At 48.6% G+C, this 18883-nt stretch overlaps 1 protein-coding gene across 9 annotated transcripts in view; it reads left to right on the forward strand.

Moving 5' to 3' along the window:
- Positions 1–927: 927 nt before the first annotated feature.
- The window catches only part of Pknox1 (Pbx/knotted 1 homeobox), a 42972-nt gene continuing 25016 nt past the window's right edge, over positions 928–18883 (forward strand). For 2 of the 9 annotated variants that reach the window (XM_006523858.2, XM_006523856.4), the window contains exons 1-2: positions 929–1094; positions 18010–18256. The gene's annotated coding sequence lies outside the window, so the exon portion shown is untranslated. Of the gene's footprint in view, positions 1095–18009; positions 18257–18883 lie in introns of all 9 variants that reach the window. The other 7 variants (XM_030249590.1, XM_006523857.4, XM_006523854.3 and 4 more) reach the window with 6 other exon arrangements.

Raw genomic sequence — 18883 nt, forward strand, 5'->3', positions numbered from 1 at the left:
CCCTTCCAGCCAACAGTCCTGGGGTACAAGGCTCCTCCTGAGGAGTGTGGGGTCATCAGAACCGCTTTAATCTGTGTACGGATGAGAAGCACCGATCACACACTCAGGCGGCCACTGCATAAAACTGTTGCCTAGACAAGCCAGGCAAATTGAGGGCCTCTTTCGCTCTGTCTTTTACTTCGATCAGTGAAGCCACGGGGCCCGGGGTACGCTGCTGCAGATGATCTGGTTAGGCAGAGCTTCAACTAGAGACAACACTGTCCAGTCCTCCTAAGGAAAGGTCTCTTTCTTTCTTTTTCTTTCTTTTTTTTTTTTTTTTTTTTTTTTTTTTTTTTGGCCTGGAGTCCTAACGGACCAGATGTCAGACCGCAGTCACTTCACGGTCAGTCAGGAGACTGCATCCATGGTTAGATCCCAGGGCAAACATCTCAAGCGCTCAGTCCTTCGGTCTTTAAAGATGAACGCCTACCTCCTCGCGCCTACCCCAGCTCCAGAACCTTGATTGCGAGGCGCCGCTCAGAACGAAGGGCTAGAGCCGGGAGGCCCAGAATCGCGAAGGTCCTCTGATGGTACAGCCCGTACTCCCCGCCTGAGCTGCAGATGGTTCCACCCAGTTCCACAAACCTTTATCCGAAGGGAGGGAGCAGACGAGTGCGCAGAGGAGGCGTGGTCTATAGCTCTCTGGGCCACGCCCCACGGCGTGGTCATGAAACATAAGCTCTGCCTCTGGGGCGGGGCAGGCTGCTACTGGCGCCCGGGCTGGGCCGCTGGGTGGGGCCTGGCTGAGTGCGCGCAGCGGGGCGGGACCGGCCTCTGCCCCGCCCCGCTTGGGCCCTCCCCCGCCCCCTGCCTCGCCCCCGCCCCACCCGCCCCGCCCCCCGCCCGCCGTCGCGCTGGGCGGGGGCGGGGCCCGGGGTCGGCAGGCCCCGCCCCCGCGGTGAATATTGATGCGGCGCGCATCGGCGTCGCCCTCCTCCCATTGAGCGAGGCTGTGTCGCGTGGCCCGGCGTCGGCGTGACGGTTGGACGCGGGCGCGGCACTGCGGGTCCCGATTGCTGCAGCCGCTTGTCAGTGTGATGAAGATTGGCACCCAGGTAAGCTGTCACTCAACCGCTCCGCCGCCGCCGCCGCCGCCGCTCTCGCTGCCGCCGTCCCTATCAATCACACCGGCCGAGGCCGCCGCTGCCGCCGCCTCCGCCGCTGCCTCTTCCGCCGCGGGCCAGGCGGGCGGTCGGGCGGGCGGTGCCCCGGGCCGCACTTGACCCGCGCCCGGGGCGGGGGCGGGGGCGGGGGGAGGGGTGCGCCGATGGGGGGAGGGGGCGCTGAGGCCGCGGCGCGGGGGCGCGCCCGGCTTGTTTTCCTGTGTGGGTTCAGGGGCGCGGAAATTTCTCGAAGGCGGCAGGGCCTCCGCGCTGGGCCCGCTCGAAGCGCGCGCCTAACCGTCGCTCACGGAGTGCAGCTCGCGGCTGCGGGGGCGCGCGGGCCGGCGGGGGCGCGCGGCGGCGGGCTGAGGGCCGAGGGCCGAGGCCCGGGGGCGGCGCGGCAGGAAGATGGCGGCGGGGTCGGCAGCCCAGAGGGGCGGCCGGAGCCGGTGTGGGGCTTCCCGGGGGAGTCCGCGGATGGTGACAGCGTGTCGCGCGTGTCCACGGCCCGTCGGGGAGAGCTTCTCGAGGAGCGCTTGGTCCGCTGTGCCTGCTCCGTGTGTATCTGAGAAGGGAAGCGGTGCGGCTAGGAGCACCGAGCCCGGCGACGTCGCGGCTCCAGGCTCCGGAGGCCGTAGCCTGCGCGGTCGGTCCCACCGCGCCAGCCGGGAGCGCGCGGGCCACGGGGGCCAAGATTGAGCACACATCAGGGATTCTGGATAGTTGAGACGTGGGTGTCGGCTCGACAGGGAAGCCTCTTCCAGAAGTGACTTGTTTTTGTTTTATTTTATTTTTTTTAAAGATGTGGGTGATTTCCACTAAAGGATGGAAGAACACGCCTCTAAGCAGGCCTCCTGTCATAGCACTAGAAAAATGAGCTTTCCCTAAACACTCCAGGGAAGGATTTGACTGAGGCGGGAACGCGTTGCTAGCACGCTTTTTGTTGCTCATTCGGTGTCCAGGTGAGGCAGGCAAGAGTCCCTAAACCCTCCCAGCCTGTGCGGGCCATCCCGTTGGCAATAGCGCGCTGAGTCTTAGATCCACCATTGTGTGAGGTACCGTTGAAGCTTAAGGTTCTTCCTGGAGAACTTTGGCCACCAGGGCACCAGGAGTTGATGCTCCTTAAGAGAGACCCCTGTGCTTTAGGATAGAACAAGGATGGCTGGGAAGATAGCTCGGTTCCCCCCCCCCCCCCCGCCCCCAACCAGCTCTGTGATTCAGGGGGCGGCAGTTTACATTTGGTAACGTTTCTGTGGCCTTGTATCCTAACTTTAGGAGGTCCTGATTGTGAATTGTGGAAACAAAGTCACTGTAGGAGTAGTAACATTCAGTTACAAGCTTCACTTTGGCCCTGCACAGTTAAAACCAGAACTGTTGAGAGGAAAAGAGATTTGCCAAAGTTCGAAGTGTGGATCCAGGAGCTGAAACTTTCCCAGGGTCAAAAAGAGTACCAGTCATGTTGGAATAGCTCTCAAAAATATCTGATCTAGCGAGGTGGTGGTGGCACGCTCCTAATTCCAGCACTCAGGAGGCAGAGGCAGGTGGACCTCTTTAGTCTGGGCTATAGAGTTCAATCAAGATAGTCATGGCTACATAGAGAACCCTGTCTTAAAAAAAGTATTGGGCCAAAGTGTCTCATCGGAGCCCCGGATTAGCTCCCTGTGCAGCCGGGCTGAGCAGAGCTTTCCAAGTCCTTTGGGAGTGTGGTGAGGTTTCTGTGACAACTTAAATGCTTTGTGGACATGCCTCACACTGGTTTTGCTCATCTGATCTGATTGCCTTCCTCGCTGAAGATGCTTCCTTTTTGTTTTTGTCAGTTTCTGTCCTTTTTAGAAACCCATGTACATTCAGCTGTCTTTGGTAGGAATATGGATGAATGGATGTTCAGGGCCCTCTTCATGACCTGGCAAATTTTTTGTTGGCAGAGGTGACAAGGAATTCAAGAAGTACAACAGTCAGGAGAGCTTGATGTCCTGATGTGGTGTGGTCTAACAGTGGTTGAGGGTAAGAGAAGTTAGCCACAGCCTTTGGTGGGTTAGGCTGTCTTACAGTTAGCTGTGCTGAAACACAGGGAGTTCTTGTCTAGAGTGAAAGTTTCCATCTTGTCTAGAGTGAAAGTATGTTGTATGTGGTAGGATTGGTAGGATGAACAAAGTGGACTGGACAGTCATTTGGTGCAAAGCAGACAAAGGCCTGGCCACAAAGGCTGCTTCGTGTTACATTACTGAGGGTATGCCAGGTACCTCAACTGCTACAGCCCCTGCTGTTGAGCTATTGTTTAGGAAGTTCCCCCCAGAAGGCAGGCAGTGTGGCCTGTGGTTGGGAATTGTGTCTCTGATGTTCTGTGGTTCTTGGAACAGCATCATGGGAAGCGGATGGCGTAGCTTCTTACTCCAAGGATTTTCAGGGAGGTGGCGGGGGGGGGGAACATTTACAGAATCTTGAAAACCATGAGGTAGGGGATGCAGTTCACTGACGGAACTCTTGCTTTACAAAGCCCTGTCATTCCAAATATCCCTGCTCCAGATGATTTTATCATCTTGGGCCTTTCTCTGGAGTGATAGAGCGTGGCCATCCTGATGGGTAAAGTCACAAGGCCCTTCTTCCCGTCTGAGGGTAAACTGGTTAGCATGGGTTGTCAGTGCTCTGTGTATATAACATAATTTCTGTTCAGGGCAATCCTGTCACCTGAAGGCCCACCTTCTGATAGAGGTAAGCCTTCTCTGGTGACTCTGTGTGTGTGCTCACTGGGATAAGACGACAGGTGTCCAGTGGGCTCCCTTTGTAGTCACCATGTTGTCTCTACCTCATGTTCTCTCAGTCCTCACTTTTGCCGCCTTCCCTTTTGTTAGCCATGGACATGAGACTTCTGTGCTCGTTCTTCCTACACATCACCATCCGCACGGACAGCTGGGAGCTGTCTTTTTAAACATCAAACGCCCCTTCATTTTCTTGCCAGCAACCACAGTTTACTTCCTGTATGTCTGAAGGGGTCAATTTTAGGTATCCCATATAAGTGGAATAATTACTTTTGTGTGATTGACTCATTTCATTTAGCTAAGTTGCATTCATATTTTACCTTGGGTCTGCATTTCCATATTTTTAAGCCTAATAAAGTTCCATCCTGTGTATGCCCTCCATTTTGTTCATCTACCATTGCTGGAATTTTGGTTCTGCCTGCCTTTTGGCTATCATGGGTAATGTGGTCATGAACATGAATGAGTGTGCGAGTATTTGGGCTCTGCTTTCCGGGCGTTTGACACAGTCTCAGGAGTAGATGTCCACACCATGTTGGTTAAAGAACCATTGTCCTGTTTTTCCACAATAGCACTGCTCTACTCAGGGTTTCCAGATTCTCCACATCCTGGGATTTGAGTGTTTGGTTGTTTTGTGGCAAGAGACCAGAGCTTTGTAAACAGACAAGCACTCTATCCCTGAGCTCCACTTACAGCATCAGTTTTCTGTGTGGTTGGTTTTTAAATTGTCCTTGTATGTGAGATAACAATTTACTGTATAAATTGCATTTTCTAGTGCTTAGTGATGGTGAACATCTTTTCATGGATTTGACATTTGTGTGTTTTCTTTGGAGAAATATCTTTTAAATTCTTTGCCCACTTCTGAATCTAGTTTATGTGCATATACTTTATGTATAAGTTGTTAAAAGTACTTCTGTATCTGGCAATATCATATAATTTTATGCATGTTAACATAAATGTTTCTTACTTTAAAATTTTAAAGTTGGGCCAGAGAGATGGCTCAGCAGGTAAAGAAAGTTGTTTGTCACCAAGCCTGACAACCTGAGTTCAGCCCCAGACCCCACATGGTGTAAGAAGAGAAGTGACTCCTTGCAGCTTCCCTTAACCCCACACTAGCTGTGGTGTTGTACACACATACAATAAAGAGATTAATTTAAAAAAATGTTAAGTGTCACAGTTTTTTTTTTTAATATCTTATGGTTATGCCTGATATATCGGGGCCTTTGAGCACTAACTTTTGACTTTGTGTTTTCCATCTGAAAACTGGCTTTCTTCTCATCCACTCAACATGTACTCCTGGGTTGACAGGGAATCTGGTATGGAAAGGCAGCACCTGCTGGAAGAAGGGCCTGCTGGGGCCTCTTCCTGCACTGCACTGTGGATGTCCCTTGCGGCATTGGCAGTGCCCAAGGGAGAACGTTTGTCCTAGGGAAAGTGTGCTTAGCGTGGGAGAGTTGAGGTCCCCATTCTCTTCTTTCTTCCTTTGCTTTCCTTGTGCTAGGGATTGAACCTGGGACTTTGTACATGTTAAACACATGACCACTGTCGTCTGTGTCTCCCAGGACAGTCACTGTTCTAGTAACAAGGACATTAGGCAAGTTTTTTTGTGGCAGTTTGAGTTGATGCCGGTGATAGTCACATAGTCTTAAAGCTTTGATAATGAATTTAATAGCTACGATGGACCATCTAACTCAGCCTCAAACCAAATTTTAAGCCCCATAAAATGTCTTTTGTTAGGGCCGAGATAACAGGTAAGTGCTTACTGCACAAGTGTGGGACCCCAAGCTCAGATCCCCAGGAACCCACATAGAGCCCGATGTGGGAGCACATCTGTAAATCCCAGCACTCCCGGAGAGATGGAAGGCAAAGAGACTGAGAATCCCTGGGCCAGCTGGCCTGGCAAATGCAGCAACAGACAAAGTGACCTGATCTGCATATGCGTGCTCTCACACGTCAGCACTCACCCCCTTAGACTAACACAGTGTCTCTGTTATTAGAGTTTTGCTACGTCTTTAGTTGGATTCTGTACATTTTTATTTTTATTTGCTGTGTAGCCCAGGCTTGCCTCAAACCATTCTTCCTCTTGAGCCTCCCATGCAACTGAGCTGTCTGAGTAGGGGGTTGTAAGTGTGCCACTGTGCCTGGCACAGGTTTTATTTTAATAAGGTTTAATATCTGATTCTATTTGGATATTAAGTTTTAAATGGCACATTCTCAAGCTTTGTTTGAAAACTAAAGTGATTTCTTGGCAGATATTTTCCTTCAGATGAGTTACTTATTGACTGGCCATTACTGTGCCTGGGGATGAGGACCAAGGCTGTTTGTGATTTATGAGCCCCTGTCACTTAAGACTACTACTTTTTTTATTTCATTTTTTAAAGATTTATTTATTTTAAATATGTGAATTCACTGTCGCATTCTTTAGACACACCAGAAGAAAGCATCCAGTCCCATTACAGATGGTTGTGAGCTTAGCTACCATGTGGTTGCTAGGAATTGAACTCAGGACCTATGGTAGAGCAGTCAGTGCTCTTAACTGCTGAGCCATCTCTCCAGCCCCTCTTGAGATTTCATACACAGCAAACTCCCTTGACTTTGTGCTGGGTGACTAAGTCCCTAAAACCGCTCCTGGAGAAGGTGTCCCTTTGAAGACAGATCTTTGCCAGCTTTCTTAGAATGTCCTGGTATTTCAGGTGTGTTATAAAGCACATATAGAGCCGGGCCGGGCGTGGTGGCGCACGCCTTTAATCCCAGCACTCGGGAGGCAGAGATGGGAGGATTTCTGAGTTTGAGGCCAGCCTGGTCTACAAAGTGAGCTCCAGGACAGCCAGGGCTATACAGAGAAACCCTGTCTCGGAAAAAAAAAAAGCACATATAATTTGGACAAGGACCATCGGTTCATAAGGAGGATTAGTAATGGAAGAAGAATGTCGAGACAGTCCAGCATTCTCCAGTGCTATCTTTAGCTGCCTTCTGCTGTCATGTCTCTCTCTTAGTGCTGATTGTGCTTTCTGCAGACACTAGAACTGAGCTTGCCTAGAATATCCAGCTTCTCCAGCTTGGAGTGTAGGCTGACTTTGATGGCAGGTAGCACTGGGGAGCTGGAAAGGACCACAGGATGCTAATGCCTAGCCAATGACTTGAAAAAATACTTTAGGTGGGTGAAAAGTTGAGTATTCCAGAACTGCTAGGCCTACACAGAGAAACCCAGTGGAGACAGACAGATTAGATTCTCTTTGGTTTAGCCATGGCCTGTATTTATGTGGCCCTAGAGCTAGGGATCATTTTGTGACTGTGTGTGTTTGTCCATTCAGGTGGAGCCTATATTTGTATGGCCCTAAGGGGTAGGCAGAGAGACAGACAAACTTTGAAAACTATGTTTGTTTGTACATTTTAGTGGATATTTTTGTGAATATTTAAAAATATGTGTATGAGTGTTTTTGACTACATGTATGTATGTATATATACCATATATGTGCCTGGGGCCCATAGAGGTCAGAAGATAGCACTAGATCCCCTGGAAGTGGAGTTATACATGATTGTGAAGTGCCATGTAGCCTCTGAGACACAGATGTCTGTCTTCTTGAGCATCATGTATTTCCATGTTACCCAGGCTCACCTTGAACTAGACACAAGAGATCAATCATCCTGAAGTAGCTTCTTGGGTAGCTGGGAATGCAGGTGAGCAACTGCACACTTGCCTTATAAACATGTTGATGTGTAACTGATAATACAGGGTTGTTATGGAAACCAACTGGGATAGGTTTGCTATTGACTTTAGTTAGTGTAGTGTGAAAATAACTAGTTGATAACTGAAGATGGGTGAGGACAGGAAACATAACACACATACAGGATGACCAAACAGGGAAAAAAATTGTTTTATGAAATAGGTTTCCTCTGTGTAATAGAGCCCTGGCTGTCCTGGATACGCTTTGTAGACCAGCTGGCCTCAAACTCTCAGAGATCAGCCAGAAAAACTTTAAAAAAAAAGATTTACTTATTTATTTTATGTACGTGAGTACACTATAGCTGTACAGACGGTTGTGAGCCTTCATGTGGTTGTTGGGAATTGAATTTTTAGGACTTCGGCTTGCTCCAGTCAACTCTGCTTGCTCAGTCCTTGCTTGCTCTGGCCCAATGATTTATTTATTATTATACATAATTACACTGTAGCTGACTTCAGATGCACCAGAAGAGGGTGCCATCCTATCACCACTGGGCAGATAAAGCCATACGATTCCCATTTTATTTTATTTTGATTTACATATATATGAGCTGGAGTTACAGGCAGTCGTAAGCTGCTAAGGGATTCTGGGAACTGAACTCAGATGCTCTGTAAGAAAATATACAAATTTAAAAAATGATTTATTTATTTCATGTATGTGGGTGTACTGTCGCTGTCTTCAGACACTCCAGAAGATGTCCATTACAGGTGGCTGTGAGTCACCATGTGGTTGCTGGGAATTGAACTCAGGACCTTTGGAAGAGCTCTTATCCACTGAGCCATCTCGCCAGCCCCAGAAAAACTTTTTTTTTTTTTCAAGAGAGGATTTCTCTGTGTAGCCCTGGCTGTCCTGGAACTCACTGTGTAGACCAAGCTGACCTCGAACTGAACTCAGAATTCCGCCTGCCTCTGCCTCCCAAATGCTGGGATTAAAGGCATGCACCACTACTGCCCGGCCCCAGAAAAACTTTTTAACAAAGGAGAATTGAGAAATAAAACCATATGACATAAGCCCAAAATATCAGGAATCACAATTAGTTTGAAGGGACTCAATATCTCATCTGATAAAGTTCCAAGTTAAGCAGAAAGATGTCATCTAGCCAAACAAGCTGCTATATAAGGCAGCTAAGACTGACAAGTAGATGGGAAACAAGGGGTGGAAACTCAGCCTGCCAGGAGCAACTGCCAGGCAAGAAAAACTCCTGGTGTCAGTACTAGATGAAAGAGAAAAGTCCTGGGGCCCACGTTGTCTCACTCAAAGTATCAATACTAGTGTTAAACTTTGTATGTTTCATTATCTTTACCCAAATTGATTATAGCGAGAAAACTAACATACATACACTGGCAGAGAGACATCTCCCAGAAAGGTGGAGAGGAGGGAGGGGGAGAGGGAGAGAGGACGAGAGAGACTATCTCCTGTGACTCTCAGCAGCCCAGTGACTAAGTGGTGTCAGGAAGGACAGGAGCCTGATCCCTCTGTCAGGATCTCACAGGCTTCACTAGTGAGAAATATCTCTGGGTATTGCTACATGTCCCCAGGGTGCCAAAACTGTCTACAGTTGAGAACTGCTGATACAGAGGATTTAAACAATATGACAAATGAACCAATAAACATGAGCAGAAACTTGTGTCTCATAAAATATAGATTGCCAACTGGGTGTGGTGGCGCATGCCTTTAATCCCCGCACTTGGGAGGCAGAGGCAGGAGGATTTCTGAGTTCGAGGCCAGCCTGGTCTACAAAGTGAGTTCCAGGACAGCCAGGGCTACACAGAGAAACCCTGTCTCAAAAAACCAATATATATGTGTGTGTGTGTGTAGATAGATTGTCTTTACCTCATAAACATTTAGCAAAATTTAGTTCAGATAAAAAGATCCAGGCTGGTGAGATGGCTCAGCGGTTAAGAGCACTGACTGCTCTTCCAAAGGTCCTGAGTTCAGATTCCAGCAACCACGTGGTGGCTCACAACCATCTGTAACAAAATCTGATGCCCTCTTCTGGAGTGTCTGAAGACAGCTACAGTGTACTCATATATAATAAATAAATAAAAAAATTTTTTAAAGACCCTCAAGTTTTAGAAAATTAAATCCTAGCCAGGTTTTAGCAGTTAAGAGGCAGAGGCAGAAAAATTGCTAGCCTGGGCTACTCAGTGAAATCTTGTCTCAAAACCAGACCCATTTCCTAAAAGAGAGAGAGGAGAGACCAGGTAAGGTAATGTCTGCCTGTGACTCCAGCTCTAGGAAGTGGAGGCTGCATTGGGGGTTCAAGGTTCTCTTCAGCCATGAGACCTGTTCTCAAAAACAAAACCCTGAACAATTCTATGAATGAGAATTTGAGACCACAGTACTATAGCCTAGTTAGAACTTTGAAAGGGACTCTCGAGATTCCTATATAGGAACTTTGTGTATATTTGTATCACTTCTGTATATTTCTTGAAATAACGAGATTCAGGGATTCTCCCTGTGAGATGGGGCACACCTTTAATCTCAGCACTCAACGGGCAAAGTCAAAAGGATCTCTTGAGTTTGAGACCAAGACACACAGTGAGTTCTAGGCCAGTTAGGGTTACACAGTTAGACCTGGTCTCAAAAAACAAAACTATTTTCTGCCTCTGAATGAATGAATGACTATGGCTGTTTTCTGGCTTATAGATGCATACCACATCCTCCCCTCCAGGATAAAGCAGGGACAGTGTTCAAGTGTATTTACTAGAAAATAAGAAAGTAAGCAGATTGAAGCTTCAGGGTAAGACAAAAGAAAAGTAAAATTAATCCAAAGAGGGGAAATCTGATTTTTGTGCTTGTTAAATTTGATTAAGAATAAATTAGAGAAAAATAATTTAAAAAAAGAGATAGGAAGATAGATTGAAGGTGACAAATAGGATCACATTACATTGAGGCTGGAGAGATGGCTCCGAGGCTAAGGGCACTGGCTGCTCTATCAAAGGACCCGAGTTCTGTTCTCAGCACCTACATGACAGCTCACAACCTTAACTTGAGTTCCGTGGGATCTGGTGCACACTTCTGGCTTCCAAAGGCATCAGGCACACACATGGTACACAGATGTGCATGCAGACAAAACATTCATGTATGTATAATAGTAAAAAGGAACAGCATGTGCTGCCTGATACAACGCCTCTGGGGAACTGTGGGTCATGTATGAAGAAAGCAGGGTTTGAGCTGACCTTCCAGGTAGAGAGCGTCTGGAACAGGCTCCAGGCACAGATGAATGAGTTCTATGGAATTTTCGTAGAACAAGTCATTTCTGTATTGTACAGACTTTAGGAGTCACTTAACTAAATAATTGAGCTCCTGCTGTATGCCCAGCATTGGGAATGCAGCAGGTGGCTGGGAATGTGGGATGATTACAGCAGCTGAAGTTCCTATCTGGAATGCACACAAGTTTATGCCTGGAGGGGAATGAGCTCATTAGCGACTCGTCAGAAGAAGTGGTTTCTTACAGTTGTGGTCAGGACTGGAAGGGAGGCACGCTCTGCTCGGAGCAGCTGGTCAGGGGTGACTCCACAGTGAGATGACTGCTGTGTAGAGGAGAGTATGTAGAAGCCATTCTACATAGAAGTGGAAACTGTTCAGAGGCTGGGAGAAGATACGTTGGAGACTGCAAGAAACCTGAAGCGGCTGGATGGGTCAGGAGGAAGGGAAAAACCAAGGCCCAGCCATCACTGGATATGCTCAGAATAATGGTTTTCATCTTGTGGCTAATCAAGTCCCTGAAAGGTCTTAGACAGGTATGTTAGCATCAGGTTGAAGTTTCAAGAAGCTCTTTAAAGACTTGGGATCAAAACAAGAATGAGAGCTAGTTAAGAAATACTAAACTTTGTAGGGCGTGTGCTATACCTAGGCACTTGGTATCTTGATGGGCCCTTGAAAGGGCTCGGGCAGCTCCGTAACAATAAGAATTTTTTAAGTCTTATTTTTCATGATGGGTTTTAAATGCTTTAACTTCCCTGTTAGCCCACCACCCACCAGAGGTAGTGGAAAAGAAAGGATACGGAGAAGTGGACCTGTCTGGAAAGGTTCTTTTGGAGCAACTCCCGTCGCGTTGTCTGGAAATCAGCAGTTCACTTCACAAGTCATCAGCGGCAGCTTGATCTATTCGCAAACACTTCACAGATACACTAGCAGCCCAGCACAGATACATCAGTAGAGTTGGGATAGCAACAGGGGTGACATGACCTAGCAGAGACAGCCAGGCTTAGCCTCAGCTGGAGGGACCAACAGGAACACCAGAAGTTCTAGGCTGTGCCTCTCTTGGGGAAGTGAGGATCAGCAAAGACAGAGACCCACAAGCATCGCACAGTTAGCTGTACCAGCAAGCCAAGCTCTGTCTCTGTCACTCCGTGAGTCCTATTTACACCCTCCAAACATCACGTGTCCTCCACATGCCTGGTCTCAGCATGAGCATCTGTCTCAGCTGACATCAGCTGATCTGCCAATCAGCCTGAGTCTTTGGAAGTGGCAAGAAACTGCAGCACACCACCAGAAGTTTTTTGGCGTGTTTCTATGGAGTCCCCACAAATGGAGCTCAACTATGCAATGTTAGATGGACCAATACATGTGTGTTGTTAGCAAAGAATCCTTCACATGTCCTTTCACATGCTTGCTTTTGCAGAACATCATCCTCTCTCCTATTTCTGCTTCAGCTAAATGTTCCTTCATGAGTCGGCCTGAGCCTCTCACACCTGAGTCCACTTTTACATGTTTACCCTAGCAAAACACCACCCAACCAACTTCCAAAGAACTTTTATGTTTCCACCTCACAGCTCCACCTCTGTGATCTGCTGTTTGCAGTCCCTGAATTCTCATCCCCCCTCCCCGCCCCACATCCTCATTCTGAAGCTGACTCCCTTCATTGCTTGTAGCTTTCCCCACAGAAATTCTGCATCGTCAGTGTCTCCCATCTCATGGCAGTTAATGCTCAGAGTTTCACACGTCACTCAAGCCTACCTGCAGGGACTCCAGCCTGCTCCACTTTGCCTGGTCTCTTAGACCTTCCTCTGAAAACTGGGTACAAGTCTCTGTGCAACACCCTGTAACCCTTGCATTTGTCAGGTTGCAAAGCTTCATTCCTATAGCAAAGTCCCAGGAGCTCTCTGTTCTTAGGGACAGTCAAATGAATCTATGCCTTTATATCCTTAAGCCTGGGGGAGGGGTGCGGGGGCATCTGGCAGATTTCTGAGGTGACCTCACAGCGTCTTTGTTGTTGTCCTGATGCACACGACTTGGCTTCTTTTTACTGTCTCTAGTCTTCTACAGTATGTTCTTGTCTGTAATTCTAAGTGAGCTCCTCTTGTCTAAACTGTTTTTTCCAGATCTTTCTCTTCTGCTTTTTGCCCACGACTTCCACTGTAAACGTATCCAGAAGTACACACCAATAATAAGCACATCATAGACTGACTGGGACTTCCTTTCACAAGCTGAACTAGGCCATCTGCCTTCAATTCCGCCCCACACAATTTGCCATAGACAAGACATAGGCAAGTTCTTTGCCAGAATATCCACAAATGGCCTCCATCCAGTCCGATTCTCAGTGGGACTCTCGCTCCTGTCAGAACCTTGTAGGCACCCGGTATTTACACTCCACACTGCTGCCAACCTTCTGGCCTTCCAGGCTCCTCCTGAAACCACTCATCCACCTCCACCTAAAGTGATCAAAAACGTCTCTCATCTTTGGGCTTTTCCAAATTCCTCCCACAAACAAAACCCAGAGGCTGCTGCTGCTCAGGTAGTCACCATATCCAGCAGCTTCTTGGGCCAGCTTTCTATCAGGGTTTCATCACTGCAGCAGGATACTTGCCATGCACAACTTACGAGAGGAAACATTTTGACTCACAGACTCAGGTTTCAGCCCATGGTTGGCTGCCTGTTGCTTTTAGGCCAACAGCAAGACAAACGTCACAAACATCATGGTGGAGAATAACTTTATCTCATGGTACTCAGTAAGCAGACAGGAAGGGATCTGGCTAGCTCTACTGGTTAAAGGCATGCCTCTGCCTCTAGGCACCTACTTCCACAAGGCCTTCTCCAACAAGGCCCCACCTACTCTCACTTGAGAATAGGAAGGTTATAAAGAATAAAATGTAGTCTGGGTGGTGATGGCACATTCCTTTAATCCCAGCACTCAGGGAGGCACAGGCAGGTGGGTCTGTGAGCTCAAGGTCAGCTGGGTCTACAGAGACAAGCTCTAGAATCTAGAATAGCCACACAGAGCAACCTTGTCTCCAAAAAAAAAAGTTTATTTGACTTATAGTTCTGGAAACTAAAAAATCCAAAAGCATGGTTGCTTGCCTTGATCCCAGTACTTGGAGGCAGAGGCAGGTGGATCACTGAGTTTGAGAGTAGCCTGGTCTACAAAGCAAGTCAGAACTACACAGAGCCTGGATATAAGAGAGAGAGAGCACGCTTTTTCTGTCTTCTTTTCTTTCTTTTTGTTTTTGTAATAAAATGAGCTGGTATCGCAATGCAGTCCTGTCTTAGAATTTTTGTAGTCTCGGAGCTTTTCCTTGTCCCTCATTTATTTTCATGAATATTTACATTACTAAGAAAAAACTCACCCAGTGGCCTTGTTAAAACCAGTAAGGCAGATATACTTCAGGGCCATCCCAACAGGCACAGGGACTAAGCAGGTAGCTCAGCTCTCAGCACAGCGGGAGTGGGGTTGGGGGTGGGGTGGGGTGGAAATCGAGAGCTCAGAAGCAGGGACCTGGATGGGAAATCCAGGATGGATCTTGTTTGTGGGAGGAGTGGAGGTGGATGAGTGGTTTCAGGAGGAGCCTGGAAGGCCAGAAGGTTGGCAGCAGTGTGGAGAGTAAGTACCGGGTGCCTACAAGGTTCTGACGAAAGACAACCTTGTGAGAGTCCCACTGAGAATCAGACTAGAGGCCATTTGTAGACATTCTGGCAAGGAACTTGGAAAATCAATAGACAGCATGGATGGGGGACATGTGACATAATGTGACAGGGCTCTTGTTGAAGACAGACCAGGGTCACCAGACACCTTCTGGGAAGGGTGCGTTTAATAAGGTGCCATAGGTGTTCAGGTATCAGAGTAGTCTGAAGTCTCTTGTTAAAGACAGGACTACTTTGACAGGCACCGTTGTATAGGAGCCCTGCTTCAGAAGGGGGTCAGAGGAGCCTGGTCAGAGTTAGGAGTGGCCAACTAGCAGCATTGGCCCACAGCCTCTCACTCCAGTTCCAGTCAGCCTAGGGAAGCTCCTGCAAGTTGGAAGTACAACACTCCCTTCCCCCGTACATGAGTTTTTGAACGCAAGTTCTAGGCTCATCTTATATTCCTGCTAAACACCCATTGCTGTTGGTACTGGGTCCCTTTCAGTGGATGGAACAAATATGTGTGGGTAGATATCACACATGGATATCTACCTCTGTATTTCTCTGCATTAAAACCACGCATGCGCACTAAAATCTCCACTTCCCCAGCACCATAGAATGCCCTGAACCCACCCTGTTCTCTGTCCCTGGGAAGTCTGGCTCTAGTAGCTCTTGTCTTTTCCTTTCCCTGCTGGAATCTCCTGGGTTTTTTGTTTTTGTTTTTGTTTTTTTGGGTGTTTTGTTTTGTTTTGTTTTGTTTGAGACAGGGTTTCTCTGTACAGCCCTGGCTGTCCTGGAACTCATTTTGTAGACCAGGCTGGCCTTGAATTTAGAAATCCTCCTGCCTCTGCCTCCCAAGTGCTGGGATTAAAGGCGTGCGCTGCCGCCGCCGCCGCCGCCGCCACCACCACCCAGCCTCCTGGTCTTAGAAAAGTAAAAACAGAACAAAAACTGCTCCAGCATATTCAGTCCTTTTCTACATTGACCCAAAGTAGGCCCTTCAGTCTGTCAGCCACTTGTTTGCTTCAGAGAGCTCTCTGTAGACACTTCTGCAGGGCCTGTCAGGCATGCTTTGTGACCAAGAGTTTATAGGAAGTGACCATTCTGTTCTTGGAAGAGTTAAGAGCGATTGCAGAGCTGAACTCTGTGTGTGGGTTGTGAGAGTCATTCAGCCAGCTTAGGATGCCTGTCCCTTCCGCTGTCAACTGAACGTTCCCTCTGTCCCTACAGTTTTTGGGAAGTACATAGTATGTGTGAGTGTATGCATGGGTTCAGATCGGAGACCTGTCTCTGGGTCACTCTGATCTCCCGGATCCCAGTACCCCAGGATGAAGTGATAAAAGACAGATGTTGTCCCAGGAGACGAGCTACGGGATTATGAGGCTAGGAGTGTGTGTAGGTACTGAATACTGGCCCAGTGTACCCGCCGAGGGGAGTGCGACACAGTAATGTGTCACTGAGTACAACCATAAGCACACATGCTGTGCTCTGGGACTGCAGTGAGCAAGTCATGGTGGCACACACCTTTGGGAGGTTCCCCAATACCCTGTTCTGGAGAGACTACATCTCTGGGTTGTTACACTGTCTCGGCTTCCCTTGTGTGTCCATTGGCCATCGTCTTTTAGCCAGGTCTTTGCCCAGAAGCCTCCTCAGTGAGACTTGAAGATGTTTATATGGAAAACTGTCTCTCAGCAATGGCACCTTCGCCATGTGCCACATGGAAAGTGTCCAGCAAGAGCTGTCGGGAAGTAGGACAGGACCAGCCATTTGTGTGACATAGTCACTCCTAGACTGCTGATTTTAATGAAGAACTGTCAATATAGTGTTGGATTCGAGGTCTGGCTACCCTGGAAGATACAGCGCCATTCACAGCAGAGTCCCTCTCCATCCAGCATGGCCAAAAGGGGGTTATCTACTCAAGAGAGTGCCAAGGCTCTTTGACTGTTTTTGGAAAGCAGGTTGTTTAAAATATTTTTATAAGAGGTTGGGTATGGTGGCACACACCTTTAATCCCAGCACCCAGGAGTCAGAGGCTGGCAGATCTCTGTGAGTTCCAGTGGTGTGAATGATGCAGCTCATAGCTAGCCATTCACACAGAATGGAAGAGAGGGTGGGCAGAGCATCTAGGGAGGGGTAGGACCTGTGCAGGGAGAGAATGGAGACAAGGGGATGAGTTTGAGGGTGTGTACTCTTGGAGACAGGGAAGGAAGATGGGGGTGGGCTGATGTCTGGGGATGGGCTTGGGTAGAGGCGATAGTCACATGACCAGATTTGCATTTTAGAAAGCCTGGAGAATGGTTTGGAGCAAGGCCAGATTTAGGCTCTGGCAGGCAGGTGGCAGCTTCAGAGATGGAAATCAGAGGGAACTGTGCTATGCTGGATCTGAGGGTGGAAGTTCAGGCGGAGGCAAAACTGAAGAGAAGCCAGACTGTAGCCACAGCCAAGGGCAGTAAGAGAAGCTCTGGAGCAAGCTGTAGGCGTGTGGGTCTCTGTTTGAAGAACGGGGTCCTGGGTGAGGTGGAACACACAGATTTTAACAGACGTAACAGCGTTTTAGAGATTTAAGTTGGAGACCAAGCATAAAACGGCACATGACTTTAATCACTTTAAGTCCTTGGGAGGCAAAGACAGGTGAATCTCTGTGAGTTTGAAGCCAGCCTGGTTTACATAGAGAGACCTTGTCACCAAAGGAAAAGACAAGACAAGCGTATTTACCCTGGGTGCTTCAGTGCACTCACCCGTCTTGTGAGTGGCTGTCTGTAACGCTGCTTCTTTAAAGTGTTTCTTCCCCCTCCTAGTACAGACAGCTCCTCGGAACATGGTGCTATGGTAGGGGCCATGGGTCTTTTTCTGCTCCCCACCCCCCTTTCCTTCTGCTCACCAGCTGCTGACTCAGTCCTCCCCTTTCTGATTCTGAGGGACTTCTTAACATGGTTGGCACTCCCCCACCTTGGGCCCCTCTCTTTTATTGTAAGCAGTTCTATTCTGCTTCTCTTGTCAGACTGTGCCCTCTTATCCTCTGACCTCCAGGCCATCCCCTCCCTCGCATACTGTCTTCTGCCTTCCTTTTGGTCTCTTCAGTCTCTTGGCTTCATATTGTGTGTATATGTGCATTGCCTTACTAGGCCCGCTGTGCCAAATGACCACAAACTGGGTCTACTACGCAGTACAATGCTCACCTAGCCTGAGTGAGGCTCTGGACTTAATCCCTACTACCCACCCCACCTCTAAAGTGGATTCTCTCATGGTTCTAGAAATCTGTGGTCAAGGTGCAGACAGGGCTACACTCCCTCTGCCGGCTCTGGGGGCCTGTCCTTTTCCTCTTCCAGCTTCTGGTGACCCAAACAGTGCTCAGGCTTCCTGGGCTTAAAGTTGTATTTATTACTCCAGTGTGTACCGCTATCTTGCCATCGTGTGTCTCAAATCTCCTCTCATCTAGACAACCAGTTACTCCATCCTAAGTCCAGAGGTGTTTCATCTCAAGACCCTTAGTGTCCTTCCATCTGTAAGACCCTGTTTCTAAATCTGGTCCATGCTTAGGTGCTGGGTGTTAGAGTGGGACGTGTCTTGTGGAGGACTCAGCTCATCTCCATGTGTACCCTCTGTGCCCTGATGGTGACCAAGTGATTCCAGTCCCGGCTCCTCTGCTCAGTTTCCGGAAAGGTATCTTGAGACTCGTCTGCAGCCTGAGATGTCCTGCCTTGTTTCCCTTCCAAGCCATGGAGCTGTTCTTAGATGTTTGCTCGTCTCGGGACCCGTGCACGGCTCTGTTCTTCCAGGTGCTCAGGTGGGAAGCTTGGACCCACCCCTGCTCCCTTAGTACACCTGCAGGTTCCTGGCTCTCCTTCTCTGACTCTTGTGCCTACAGCGCCCCATCTTGGTTCCTGTACCCCTCAGCCATTCAGTCTGGTCTGTCTGTGTGGTCAGAGCATGAGTCACCCGCTGCTCACTCCTGCTGTTGGTGTCTACCCATGGACTTGCTGTCCTCGCTGTAGCCACAAGCTCACCTGATCAGACACATCCCTACCGTCTTCTCCACCCTTTTCAGCCATTTTGCCTCCTGGCTTCTTTCTGCACAGGGTGGTAGGTGACCTGCTACCACTTCACTAGTCAGACCTCTCCTCTAAGGTGCCTACTGCTCCATCACCATCCTCTGTCCCAACCTGGATCCCGTACCTCATCACTCCTGACATTGACTTGCCAGGGTTTGTCAGTGATTTGTGTCTGTGCCATCTGTCCTCAGCATCCAGTGAATTTCCATATTAGTCCCTTCCCCTTGTGCTAGCTCCTGGGCCTGTGAAAAGCTCTGGTACCTGGGGACAGCCTCAGAGCGAGGCTGCTGAGATGTGTCTAGCTCACGTTTGGTCAGCTGTGTGCCCTTGGCCCCGTTATTCTGACTGCTCAGATATAAAGT

The sequence above is a fragment of the Mus musculus genome, chromosome 17 (assembly GCF_000001635.26).
Source record: "Mus musculus strain C57BL/6J chromosome 17, GRCm38.p6 C57BL/6J".
In the NCBI taxonomy this organism is placed as follows: Eukaryota; Metazoa; Chordata; class Mammalia; order Rodentia; family Muridae; genus Mus; species Mus musculus.